The 13,639-nt window shown below is 50.4% G+C and overlaps 1 long non-coding RNA gene across 1 annotated transcript in view; it reads right to left on the bottom strand.

Annotated features, from left to right (window-relative positions):
* Positions 1–2,269: 2,269 nt before the first annotated feature.
* LOC144782919 (uncharacterized) overlaps positions 2,270–13,639 on the bottom strand; it is a 53,311-nt gene continuing 41,941 nt past the window's right edge. Inside the window, exon 3 of the long non-coding RNA XR_013601314.1 lies at positions 2,270–2,353. This is a non-coding gene — a long non-coding RNA (uncharacterized LOC144782919). The remainder of the gene's footprint in view (positions 2,354–13,639) is intronic.

Below are 13,639 nucleotides of genomic sequence, written 5' to 3'. Positions count from 1 at the left end.
GTTGGTTACATATTTCTATAGACTTGAAAACCTATGTATTTCGTTCCTTTTCAACACACCCAATTGTAATGTAATTTAAAACATTAATCAAAGGCCTTCTGCCAGAAGTGCTTCTGAAATTATGAGACTATGAAGGGCCAATTGTTCTCTTGAACATCTCGTACAAGAATATTGTTGCACATTAATGCCATGGACAAAATATCGAAGGACAAAATATTGAATGGTAAATGCAAAGAGGGGCAGATATATTTACCATTCTTAACTCCACATAAATGAAGATATATGTATATATATTTTTGGTACACATATGTGGAATTAGGTACAGAAAATCTGTTCATTTTTACCTTTTGATATTTTGGCTCGCTTTTTTGTCAGTTATATTAGTGTATGCCAATATCAATGTTCAGGAGGCACATTTGGAAGGCTATATTATGGGACACAGTGAAAATTATGCAGCATAATTTATTACATTCTGTGAGAATACTATTCTGCTATTTTATCACCCATTAATGCTGTTCTCCCAAAAAGCTTTGCCTCTCTAATACCAGTATCGCACGTGGGTGAGGTAATCTGGTGAGTAGTTAATGTTTGCCGTGGCGCAGCACCATGTGTTATTTTTGATTATTCTAAACTATCAATACATTTATTTGTGGAAATCTGCAATCTATGTAGCATAGGGTGGATTATTTGGTAAGTACAGCAAACCCAAAATTGTATGGAAGAAGCGCCTAGCTACCCTCATGGGTGACAAGCAGCACTGTACAAATCCACCTTGCATTTACATTACATTCCAGTGACCCCATTGATTGGTGATGGTTTGTTGTGTTATCCTTTCAATCTGATAGTACTCACACTCTCACTGACATTGACAGAAAACAAAAGCATCAAAATCTTACCTCACCCTACTTAGAAAGTATGTAGTCGCACAACTTGAGAGTGTTTTTCATACATTTGATCATGTCCTCGAGCTGGTAGATAGAGAGAATGGAAACGAGAAGGCTATTTAAATGTGACAACATGCATAACAGAAGACTTATTTTTCTAAAAAATTGTAAACTGTGGGCATTGCCAGTAACAGGTTGATCCCAGGTAATAGGAGATTGTTTTCTCTGTTGCTCATTGCCAATGCAGCTGAATCCTTTGCCTGGTTTAGAAGTGAGGATAGAAAAAGCTAAATTTGCTCCTAAGGTGAAAGGGAATTTTTTATCCCATAGTTCCTTGCTCGTCCACAAATACGATCAACCCCTGTGTACTTTGTTCTCTTCTCTCACAGAAGAGTTTAGTCTTGTAGTCAGAAGGGTGATTGTTTTAATTAATTCCTGTTTCCTAACAAGAGATAGCTTCCACCTCTGTCCATTTATACTGTGCACTAAAACCAGTGTTGAAGTTACTAAATCGGTTCTAGCTCTCTAAGGGTACCACTGGAAGAGAGACTGAGGGCCAGATGTAGGACGGCTATTATAGGTCGGTAACGGGGGGCCAATTTACAGATTCGGTAAATACCGAATCGGTATTTACCGATTCGGTATTTACCGAATCATCATTTACCGATTCGGTATTTACAGAATCGGTAAATGACATGTAGGAAGCACTTTGAAGAGTGCTTCTGTGCTTTAAGGATTCGTTATTTACCACCAACTATTAGTTGGTGGTAAATAACGAATACCTCTGTAAATGCAAATCTGTGCATTTACACCAGTGCCATGTGGCAGACATACATGCCCTTAGGGCATGTATGTCTGCCACATGTGCACACAAGCACTATTCAGGGTGTCAATGTGCCACCCTGCCACCCTTGACTCTTTCTCTATTTTACCGAATCGATATTTACCGATTCGGTAATTGACATTCATTCCTATGGACCTCCAGGCCCATGAATGGCAATGAATGGCAATGAATGGCAATTACCGAATCGGTAAATACTGATTCGGTAAATACCAAATCTTAACGATTCGGTAATTTTTACCGAATTTTTAGCTACATAGCATTTACCGATTCGAAAATACCGAATCGGTAAAATTCTGTATTTTCGAATCGGTAAATACTATTTACCTACATCTAGCCCCGAGTGAGTTACTACACCATTCACTCCTTGGTAATATTGTAATGAATCCCTTTTGCTTCTGAGAATGGAGTACAGTTTCCATGGGCAGTTATTCCTCTGGTATCTTTTGGATTTACTTTGTTTTGTGTAGATGGAATGGAAGCGACAGAGTTTGAGATAGAGGGCACATGAACTTGATGGTATAGAACTTTCAAGAAGACTCACATATTTTTCAGCTGCAATGGTGGGCATGTCGAAGGCATCCCTGTGTTCCGGTGGTGTTACTTCTTCAAGCAGAATAGATGGATCCTGAAAATATAATTAAAATATCAGCATTTCCAAGACCGTTGTCAACACATCTAGACTCTCATGAGTCTCACAGAGACGGAAGTCACAAAAGGCTGCACACCTCAAGAAACTAAAAAACTAAGAAAAACATTTGTACAAGAAATAGCATACTATGTTCACTTCCTATTTGGGTATTTCACGGCCTTAGCACCTTGTGTTCATCCCCTTTAAAAGCAGAACTATTACTTTTGCGAGTAATGGATCAAAGATGCAGAAACAGTGAATAATGGTAAGCTGACAGTGTACAAGTGTGCTGCTGCCAGAAGTGGTCACTCTGCCCTTGACCCAAGAAATTGTGTATGTCTCTTTCTAAACAATACAGTGTTTACCTTATCTGATGAATACCATCCTGGCTCCCAAAGTTCTCGCCTACTGTTGACAAATCACTAACCTCCACTACATTGTAAAGAGCATCAAGAAAGAAATTACTGGGAGGAGTTGCCAAGTAGTGTAAGATGGAGGCTACATTTTACGTGAGCTCCGTGCCAGTTCCGAGAATCCTGCTGAATCCGAGCATTAGGATACCTTTTTTCAGCCGTAAGCACCGGTGTGGTGGCCCATATACTAACCCCCTTTGGCCCACAGAAGCCCATCCAGGGAGTCCGGGATGAGAGACAATTTTGGCGATCGACAGCCTGGGTGTTCGTACGTCAGCCCAGAGGGACGCCCGGGGTACCGACGGTTAGAGCGGTGCCCTGTTTTACCTGAGCTGTAGCCAGGTGAGGTGGGATTTTACTCTCCTGCAAATTTGTCAGGAGAAGGACGGTATCACTAAATTTCAGGTGATATCTGTTTATTTCTCTTTTTTTCTCACTATATTTTGTGTTAAAGCAGTAGCGTTATGGTCCTGAAGAAGCAGCTGGATACCTTGTGGATCTCATTAGTCTGCAGAAACATGTCGACCTCACTTTTCCAACAGTGGTTATTTGTTTAGACCACTACGCACCCCTTTTTTAGCTTTAGGATTGAAGTGAACCTTAATAAATAATTTTTTCACTTCCTTACCTAATTTTACAGTTTTTCACACTCTTTTTCCCAGCACTTCACTTTGCACTTTAATTGTTCAGCACTGCTTTTCAGTTATCACAAGACATTTAATGTTCCCCTCACATTAGACACCATCAGTAGGACTAGGCTATTTACATCTGCCAGTCCACTGTGGGTCTCAGAATCTATCTTTGAGGGTAAAAGGATCCCAGATGATGAAGGGCGGATCCGAGTGGTGACTGATGGGAATCTTCTTTCGAACGATAGGAGACCCTCTGTGTGACTTGCACTACACACACTAGTGGTTTCTTTCCCTTCCTTGTTCAGTTGTCATGTAGGGATTTATTTAGTTTGTATTTTTGACCCTTTGCTCCCTTTTGTTGAAGTAACTGTTCCTAGGGATAGTAGTAATATAGGGTCGTTAAGCCATCCCTCAGACCCTCTTCCTCCTGGTTTAATGAATGTTCGTACGACCTGCCTGGAGACGTGCCTGCCGGTGACAAACATCACCTGAAGCTGTGAAATCACAATGGTGAACCCCCCTGTGCATCGACTCCTGGGTCGCGCAAGGGAGAGAAGACAGCCAAGTGGCCTGGGTGTGGCACAAAGCCGCTTTCACTTCCAAGCGGTGGCTGGAAACAGCAGAACAGGGACCTTAGAGTGGAGGAGTGGGACTGGGTGCGATACGTGGGCAGGGCTGCGTTTGCAGACTGGGCGAACCGACTATGGGGAAACCTTTTCTCCGATGCAAACATCCATGTTGCGGCCCCTACTCTTGTACCCTTTGTCCTACCCAAGCCCATGCAGGGAGCTAGGCATGAGAGAAAAGCATTAGGCAAACAACGCCTGCTGCCAACGTACCCATCGTGGAGCTGCAATCCCACAGCGGCGATCCATCTTTACCTCCGTATTGACTCTTGGGGCACAGAGGAAACAGCCACATGGGAGGGTAGTGGTAGGGACCGCTTTTCACGTTTAGGCAGCCACATCGGATTGTGACTGCTGAGCCGAATTGGTGGGCCACATTAGAGGAGATTAGATAGGCAGCATGAGCATCAACGACTAAGATTACAGCCCAGGTGGGCCGGGACCCACACAAGATGTCTCGCCCCAAAGGTAGGAGACTGGGTAGATGGCTTCAACCTCAGGAGGTGATCCCCCTCTGGGAGCCCAGAAGTCCTGGGAGACTGCTAAGGCCAATGGGGGGGTAGTGACGGTTGCACAAGCCCAGCCTTATTCCACCCCTGATCGCCATGGTGTCTCAGGAGGACATCTGGAGAAAGGAGGGGAGAGAGGGGGGCCCCAGCATTGGGCCAGTAAGACATGGCCTCACAGAGACAAGCGTGGGCAGATGTCCCTTGCATTGTGTGTGAGGAGGACCCTTCTGTCCCCTCCCAGCTGGTAGACCTGCCAGATGGCGTGGGGGACCAGCACCCAGAGAAATTCCTCACAGAATAGTTCAGAACCAGGGTCCCGGATTGTGAGCTATCCCCCTACTTTGTTCTGGAAAGGGCACACAGAGCGCTGGCCCCATGCCCTCCGCCGGTGACACAGCCTAGCGCCATTATCATTAGGGTACTGAACTTTGTAGGCAGAGACTCTTTCCCGCGGCAGGCACGCCAACATCCAGACGTCCTTTGCACTGACTCCAAGTTTATACTCTTCCCCAATTACACAGTTAAGTGCAGCTCCTTCGTAAATGTTAGAGGTTAAGTGGAAAGTCAGGGCTATGTACATTGAATGTGCTGATGTACCCTGCCAAACTAAAAGTTATGTATCAGTAGGGAGCCTGGATCTGAGCGGCAGAGATGAAACAACTGCCTATATCAACAAAGGAGCCAATGACATCTCGGGAGACTGAAGGCTGAAATGCAGCAGACTGATATGAGGCCAAATCTGGTTATAACAGGAGGATAAACATAGGGCATCCTCCTCATAGAGCTCTGGTGAGTACCAGGAAGGGGACCCTACTAGTGGATGATGAGATATTATTCAGCGGTATAGAGGAGGGGTTTAGTCCCCTTCCTTTATTTCCGCAATGTAGAGCTACAAGTGTTTTCTCATTCATGGAGGGAGAAGAGACGGGGCGTGGCTGAGCACGCAATGGTGGAGGACATGCCTGGGCAGAGCTCCGTGAGAGGCTCCCCTACCACAGGCCATTTCTCCGCCAATATTGCCCGTATCGCCTCGAGATTGTCAGCGAGTGTGCATGGAACACCCATCTCTCCCCTGACGAAGTTTGGGACTGCTGGCTCTTGCTGAACTATTCCGGCGGAGAGAGACGCTGTCCGCCTTGCCTACGGGCGCTCCTGGCCGGCATGATGCGACACTCGAGGCCGGGGATCCAGCTGGCCGACTGGGCCCTGTGCGGAGGGACAGCGCCTCGGAACACCCGACGGCTCCACCACCGGAGCTTGTGTCTGTGGCTTAGTGAGGGGCCTGCAGGGGCGAGGCGGGTTCGACCCCCACCTGTTGTTTTGCTGCGCGGAGGGGCTCGTGAGGCTGAGCTGCTGCCCGCGACTGTCCCCGGCGCTGGGGCTACCAGGCTTGAACTGTGGATTGCTCCGAGGTGCCTTGCGGTGGGTCTCTTTTGTCCGCTGGGGACTGGGATTGACTGTGTGCCATGAACTACGTCCCTGTATTTTGAACGCGGGCCCCCCGGCTGCGACCACTTCCGGCCGGCGCTTGAGGCCGCTTGATTCAGGAGACGTGCCCTATCTACTCGGCCCTGCAGAGGCGCGGGGCGCCGACCAATGAGGGTGGCTGTGGCGCCTCGGCTGCGATCCTAACTAGGGCCACGCTCGGCGGAGGGAGATCGTTAGAACCACCTGTTGCCCGGACCGGGGACGGCGAGGCACGAAGTGAGTTGCGCTTGACACCCCCTTCACCCCCACTGAGATGCGGGAACGGCCTCCCCCTGAGTGCCGGCGCTGTGGTGGGTGACGCCATTGAGAGACTGTAACGAAGACTCACCCGCTGCCTTACCCCACGGCCGATACGGGCCTGCCGCTTTTCATACACGGCCCCCTGCTCTGGGCCCAAATTACAGTTACAGGCCTGATTTGTGTGCTGTGCCCTCCGTCCGCCCCTTACTGCCTTGTGGAGACAGCGTTGGACCCTTGGGCTGTCTCGACTCCTACCCATACATACCGTGCTCCCCTTTGAGGCGCTGGTGCCGGTGCCCTGAGTGTGGACGGGGCGGTGGGGCACCTGAGGAGACCGCCGAGTGCCCAGTGGCGCGGAGAGGACCGCAGGGGATTGCGAACTGGTACGCAGCAGCTACCGCCGGTGGGGGCGGACGTGGGTGCACTTGGGGGATGGATTCCCCCCCCCTCCTGCACGGGATTCTTCACTCCGGGCGCCCTCTGGCACTGTGGCTCCTTATTTGCGCCTGGGATGTGACACGCTAGTCCTGGACTTGAGTCATTTGTCAGCGTGGCCTACTTCTGCTGTGGACCTGTTCGCAACATGCTTACAGAGCGCAGGTGACTCCATTTCCTTGCAGCCATATAACGCTGCCCCCCTGCGGAGAGCTGCTCCTCTGCTGCATATGCGCATAGGATCTTCGCGCCTTACACTTGGCTATACTAGGCGAAGCCTCCCATGTCTACGGGGCCCAAAACAAGAGCTGTGGCCAGTGGCATACAGGCGAGGGGCAAGACAATGAAGCTGCCTGAGCAGGATCACACGGCCTCCAAGCTAGACACGATGCTGGCGGCAATGGAAAGACTAGAGGAATCAATGCAGTTGACCCGCACCTCTCTAGAGACTAAAATTGACAGTGTGGGCATAGATTTGACACACCTCCGGGCTGACCACAAGAAGCTTTCTGAGCGCACAACCACCCTGGAGTCCACGGTGACAGAGCTAACTCCCAAGATCACCCAACTAGACATGCACGTCTGGGACCTTCTTATCAGGGTGGAATTTCTGGAGGACCGTGCAGAGGACGCGGAAGGCCGGGCCCGAAGGAATAATATTCGCATAGTGGGCCTGCCGGAGCGGTGGGAACCTAGAGCGGCACCTGAACATGTGGAATGTTGGCTGGGAGACATACTTCCGGACGGTACCCTCTCTCAGCATTTTGTTGTGGAACGGGCCCACCGAGTGCCGGCCCGACCTCCCCCTGAGGGCTCCAACCCGAGGCCATTGCTGATTCGTGTGCTGAATTATCATGATCGCGACGCTATCCTCCGTGAAGTGAGGAAGCTCACTGAAGTCAGAGTTGATAATGCAAAAGTCATGTTCTTTCCAGACTACACGATACAAGTACAGCGTCAACGACACTCATTCTTGGGAGTGAAACAGCGCCTCCGCCGCCTGGCTCTCAAATATTCCTTACTGTTTCCTGCTCGCCTACGTGTCGTGGCTCAAGACAAGACACAATTTTTCAACACCCCTGAGGCGGTTGAGTCATGGCTCGACTCGGGCGTTGACACCGATCCTGGTGGGATGCCCCCAAGGATGCGCCGCGACAGGGGAGCTCGGCGGCGCCGGCGTAGGAGACCGTCGACGGCGGCCTCGACACATACAGAAACGGAGGTGGGCCCTACCCCTGAACATCAGCAAACCGAACAACAGGAGGCCCTCCGCATGGTTGCGGAGATCAGTGGATCGCTGTCGGGAGACCCTGCCCCGGGTACTAGCCCTGAACGCCAGCTGAGCGACGATGAATACCTTTACGGACTGCCAGACTCCCAAGTATCGGGAGACCTTCCAGACGTTACACCGTAAACGGCTGATTTACTCCATTGACAATATTTTGCAACGGATCGACCTACACATACAAGGTGACATCATATATCCAGAGGTTATCCTCCAAGACACTGGCCTTGCTGCTGTACTTCTGGGGATGGTACCATGATACAGTGGCGGACTCTGGACCTGCCTCTTGTGCACCTGTGTGCCGTCTCATACATTGATGTAACCTCATGTCTGCTCCGAATGATGGTATATCCCGGGTTTGTATGGCGAGGTGGACATACCTCCCCAGAGGTGAGTGCCTATACGTGCCCCGCCAACTACCACTGTCCTTCCCCTGGCGCTTGGCCCATTTGGACTGCCTACACCATGTACTGGCGCCTTTCTCTAATGGTGGACATTGAAACTATAACTGCCTGTGTTGGGGAGTCTATATCCTCACCCTGTTTACATGTATCCTTGATATACTTAACATTATAACCTCAGTACACCCCCCCTGAAGGTGCGAACTGTTAGTGCTCACTAGAGCGTTTTGGACGACGACATGTTCTGCTGTTGTCCCTTTGGAATTCTGTTTATGTTTATCATGTTTATGAGACTGGTACTTATTCTCTTCCCCTTTGCTCTGTGCTTGCGGGGCGGTGGGGCTGTGCGGGTGCTGCGGTGGCCATGGTGGGACGAACTGATCTTTTGTGCTGTTGGGTGGGATGCCGGGGGTGGGTGGTGGGGGTGGGAGGTGAGGAAATGGCAATGTGATGTTTCCTGTTAAATTTTGCACCTGGAACATGCGTGGCATGCATACCCCCTCGCGACGTTACCAAACGACACCAAGTACAAATAGCGCTGCTGCAGGAGACACACTTGACAGAACATGAGACACGCATACTGCGACGCAGGTGGAGGGGGCAGCTACATGCCACAGATTTTTCAGCCTATGAGCGTGGTACTTTGATATGGATTCGCCCAGGGGTCCCCTTTGCTCTCACTCACAGCACGCTAGACCCTGAGGGCAGATATGTGATATTGCAGGGTAGGTTGGACGGTCAGCAGATAGTCATAGCTTCTCTGTACACCCCAAACACTGACCAGGAACGATTTCTTGCGCAGCTATCGACAGCGTTGGCGGCATGGCCGGGTGTCCCACTCTTGCTCGGAGGTGACTATAATTGCGTGCTGGATGTCCACCTAGACCTCCCCCCACTGGCGAGTGCACCGGTAGCCTGTGCATCGCGAACATTTGCTGACTGGGCGGCTCAGTGGGATCTCCACGATGTCTGGCGCACTCGCAATCCCAGCGTAAGAATGTACTCGTATTATTCAGGCGCACACACATTGCACGTAAGACTGGACAGATACATGTTGTCTAGCGACCTATTACCTCATGTCACGGACACCTGCTATTTAGGCCGCACTCACTCAGATCACAACCCTCATACACTTAACTTTGCCTGGGAACGCCCGCACCAACCGATCCCCACGTGGAGACTTCAGCCAGATGTCTTACTGGACGCCCCATTCCGGGAAACGCTCTCATCTCGCATTCTTCAATATTTTGAGGATAACACTGATACTGCATCCACTCCACAGGTTGAGTGGGACGCATTTAAAGTGGTCACACGCAGTTGTTGTCTGGGCACACAGGCGGGACTGAGATGTCAAGTGGATAGGGACCTGACGAGAGTGGAGTCCACACTGTTGGATTGCGAACAAGAAGCAACGCAGGGCGACGACACGAGACTTATAACCACACGCGCGGAATATGCCCAACTCTTAGAAAGACTAAAGAACCTGGATTATGCCGCACACTTGGCGCGCACACGTCATGCTAGTGACAAGCCAGGCAATCTCTTGACTTGGCTGATTAGGCAAGACACTCAAACACTGCCGATAATGTCGATCCGCACTGCACAGGGGACTGCGGTGTACACACAGAGGGCCATACACAAGGCTTTTACTAGTCACTACACGGATCTGTACGGCTCCCGACTACGGGCCACTAGAGATGATATATCTGAGTACTTGTCGGACCTGCCACTACTAACAGCCACTGATGCGCAACGCGACGACCTGGGCGCGCCTCTCACGGCAGAGGAACTCCGGACCGTTATCTTCTCCCTATCGAACGGTAAAGCCCCACGCCCTGACGGCTTGCCTGCGGAGTTTTACAAGGCCTACTCAACGATCCTCATCCCCGAGCTCCTATGAATGTATCGAGCGGCGGTGTCTGATGCCATTCTCCCGCCCACTCTCAACGAGGCGAATGTGATCTCCCTTTTGAAGCCTGGTAGAGACGGGCTCAATATGGGATCTTATAGACCGCTAGACCTCCTTAACACGGATTTTAAAATTCTGGCGTCCGCACTGGTTCAGAGACTAGCGCCTCTGATCCCCATGCTGGTACATACCGACCAAAATGGATTTGTACCCACCCGTAACACATCTTATAACATTAGGCGCCTATTCCGGGTGCAGAGCCTGGCTGTGTCCCGTTGGCCGCGATCAGGTTGTGTTATACTGTATCTTGAGAAAGCATTCGATTCAGTGGAATGGCCCTTCCTCGTCCAGGTTCTGGAAAAATTTGGCCTAGGTGCTGACTACATCCGAATGGTAGAACTCCTTTACTCTTGCCCAGTGGCGCGGGTACGCACTGGCAGACTATTCTCGGACCCGATCCGAGTGCGTAGAGGCACCAGACAGGGATGCCCCCTCTCCCCTCTGATCTTTGCGCTCATGATGGAACCCTTGGCTGCCCAGTTACGCACTTCGGGCGTGGATTGGGGCATCCCCCTAGCTGATGGGGTGCACTCAGTGTCCTTGTACGCTGACGATCTGCTGATCTATGTCAGAGACCTGACCTGTTTTCCGCGTGCGCTCACTGCCATATTTAACACCTTTGGAGATGCATTGGGGCTACGCGTCAACTGGGCGAAATCAGGGGTGTACTCTTTCGCCGCAGACACCCCGGAGTGCGACATTACGGTGGTGGGAGAGCGGCTTCTTTGGTATCCAACCGTATTCAGATACCTGGGAATTCGAGTTTATCGTGATCCCGCTGCTCTGTTGGATGGTAATATCACAAGAACAATCTCTTGGCTCACAGCCCAAGTGTCCTTTTGGACCTCCCTACCGTTGAGCGTCCCCAGTCGCATTACACTGGCAAAGATGATTGCCCTACCTCGGTTACTGTACTTTTATCCAAACTTACCTGTGTATGTTCCTACTCGTATTTTCCGAGAACTGGAAGTTCTGATCAGACGCCTGATCTGGAACAAGGGGCGCCCCAGAGTGGCATTGAAAATCATGTACGCTGCAACGGAGAATGGGGGGTTGTCGGTCCCTAACCATGAGCTCTATTACCTGGCGGCGCAACTACAATGGGTCACGTATTGGCTAAGTGGGAAGAATTTGGGGGATACTGCCACGATGGATGAGATAATGACGGCCCCGCAAATACATGCATTGTTTCATCCATTGTCTAGGTCCCGCTGTCCTGACCAACTCCACCTCGCGGTGGCCAGAAAGTGCTATGTGCGATCACTTAAACTCACGAGCTCTACCAAACCATATGCACCCAACCTGCCACTACTGGGTACACCTTGGGACGGAGGAGCACTCACGGGACCTGCGTTGAGCAGCTGGACGGCGGTTGATCTGGAGAGCCTAGGCGACTTGTTTGAAGATGGTGCCCTACTTCCTTTCGCGACTTTGGTGGGCGACGCGGGCCTACCGGTCGGACAATTCTTGACTCACGCAACGCTCCTGCCTGTCTTGACGCAAGCTTGGGGACCGCTGGCAGAGGAGCCCCCAACTCATCTGTTGATTCAATATCTGCATGTGATGGGGAACGGCTCACACGTGGTGCATTGGCTTGCTCAGGCGTTACACACCCACACGCAGTTCTCGTCACAGCGACTGCGCGACAAGTGGACAGCTGATAGGGGCCGGGACTGGACTGACAGGAAGTGGTCACGGGTACTGGCTGGAATGCTACACATACCACGCAATGCCCGATTTAAGATTATACAGTACTATATTGTGCACCGCGCCTATCTGTTGCCATGACAAAATAAATAGATACTTTGGACTGACAACATCAGCGTGCCCCAGATGCGGACTCATAGATGCACCATTCCTGCATGCACTTTGGACATGCCCATCCCAGCACACCTACTGGCGTGCGGTGACAGATACCCTGACTAAAGCGACGGGAGGCAGTTTGCCGCATACATGGGAGACATGCTTGCTGGGTTTGTTCAGACGGACGAAACAGACAAGGGTCCGGGAGAGGTTCTGGGATCTGGGGTTGATAACGGCGAAACGCCTCATTACCAAGCACTGGAAAAATGACACTCCCCCCCAAGCAATGCACTGGCGTACATCCCTTGACAACTGGGCAAGAGCGGAAAGCACAGCGCTACATAGGGAAGAAACAGCGGGGCTCCGCAAGTATCCCATAACGCTGGACTGGGATAGCATTCTGGCGGCCTTCCATCAAGCGTGCCTGCAAAATGGCATTGTTTGAGCGTTGCTGCCTACCCCTGCGTAACTCTGATTGGGAATCCCCCCCTCCCCCTTCCCGTCCGGCCCTGTCCCCCCCCCTTTTTTCCTTCCTTCCACCCTGCTGAGCACTTGACGAAACCTATATTTTGATCCCCGCCTGTCTCCGCCCACCTAACCTGCGCACTCCATGCAAACACATGCACTCACTGTTAAACACCGCCCAGTCTTTGGTTTTAACATCCTTTTTTTTCAGATTGTTCTTTATCTTTGACTGTTTAGCAATAAAGCTTTGAATGTATGTTGCGTTGTGGATATGCCCAACCTACTTTGGCCTCTATGTTGCGGACTAAATGAGACTCTGAGGTGACGTCGGGAAGTAACGTTTGCTTTACCACCCCCATGTAACCTACTACCTACTGTTAATATGCCCGATCCTCACGAGATTGACACGCTACTTTGCTAATCTGATTGTATACTGGCCCTCACGTTCATACTGCTTAATGTATGTGACTGTCTGCAGTAGCCACTGATCTGTTAATTATATTGCGGCATAACTAATCATTTTCTTTTCTTCATTTCTGTAACACTGTGATATGATGAAAAATGCAATAAACATATTCAAACAAAAAAAAATGGAGGGAGAAGAGACACATTGCCTCTTGGGAGAGGGGCTGGCCCGAGGCAAAGCACTCCCCACTACACAAGATTATTGTGTTTACTTTATTTTGATTAAGTATTACATTGTATTGTATGTTGTTTCTATTGGGGTTGCTTGTTTTAGAGGCGAAAAATGCTTCCACTTTAGAGGCATTGAGTAGAGGGTTGTTGGGGGGACAGTTGGGTCCTTTAGGGTTGATTTTAGTCACAACACTACGTCTCATGTAAGACAGATGGCAGACCCGAGTCAAATGGGCGCAATGACCTACCATGACCTCTGACAACAACACCATCCATTACAAGCAATTGTCTTGCAATTTCAGTGGGTTGTTGGATAAAATAAAATGCACAACAATCCTTCGACAGGCCCACAATCTGGTCCTAGTGGTTCCATTATTGCAA

Source organism: Lissotriton helveticus, chromosome 9, assembly GCF_964261635.1.
Source record: "Lissotriton helveticus chromosome 9, aLisHel1.1, whole genome shotgun sequence".
Lineage (NCBI taxonomy): Eukaryota > Metazoa > Chordata > Amphibia > Caudata > Salamandridae > Lissotriton > Lissotriton helveticus.
This window is presented reverse-complemented; position numbering and strand designations above follow the sequence as displayed.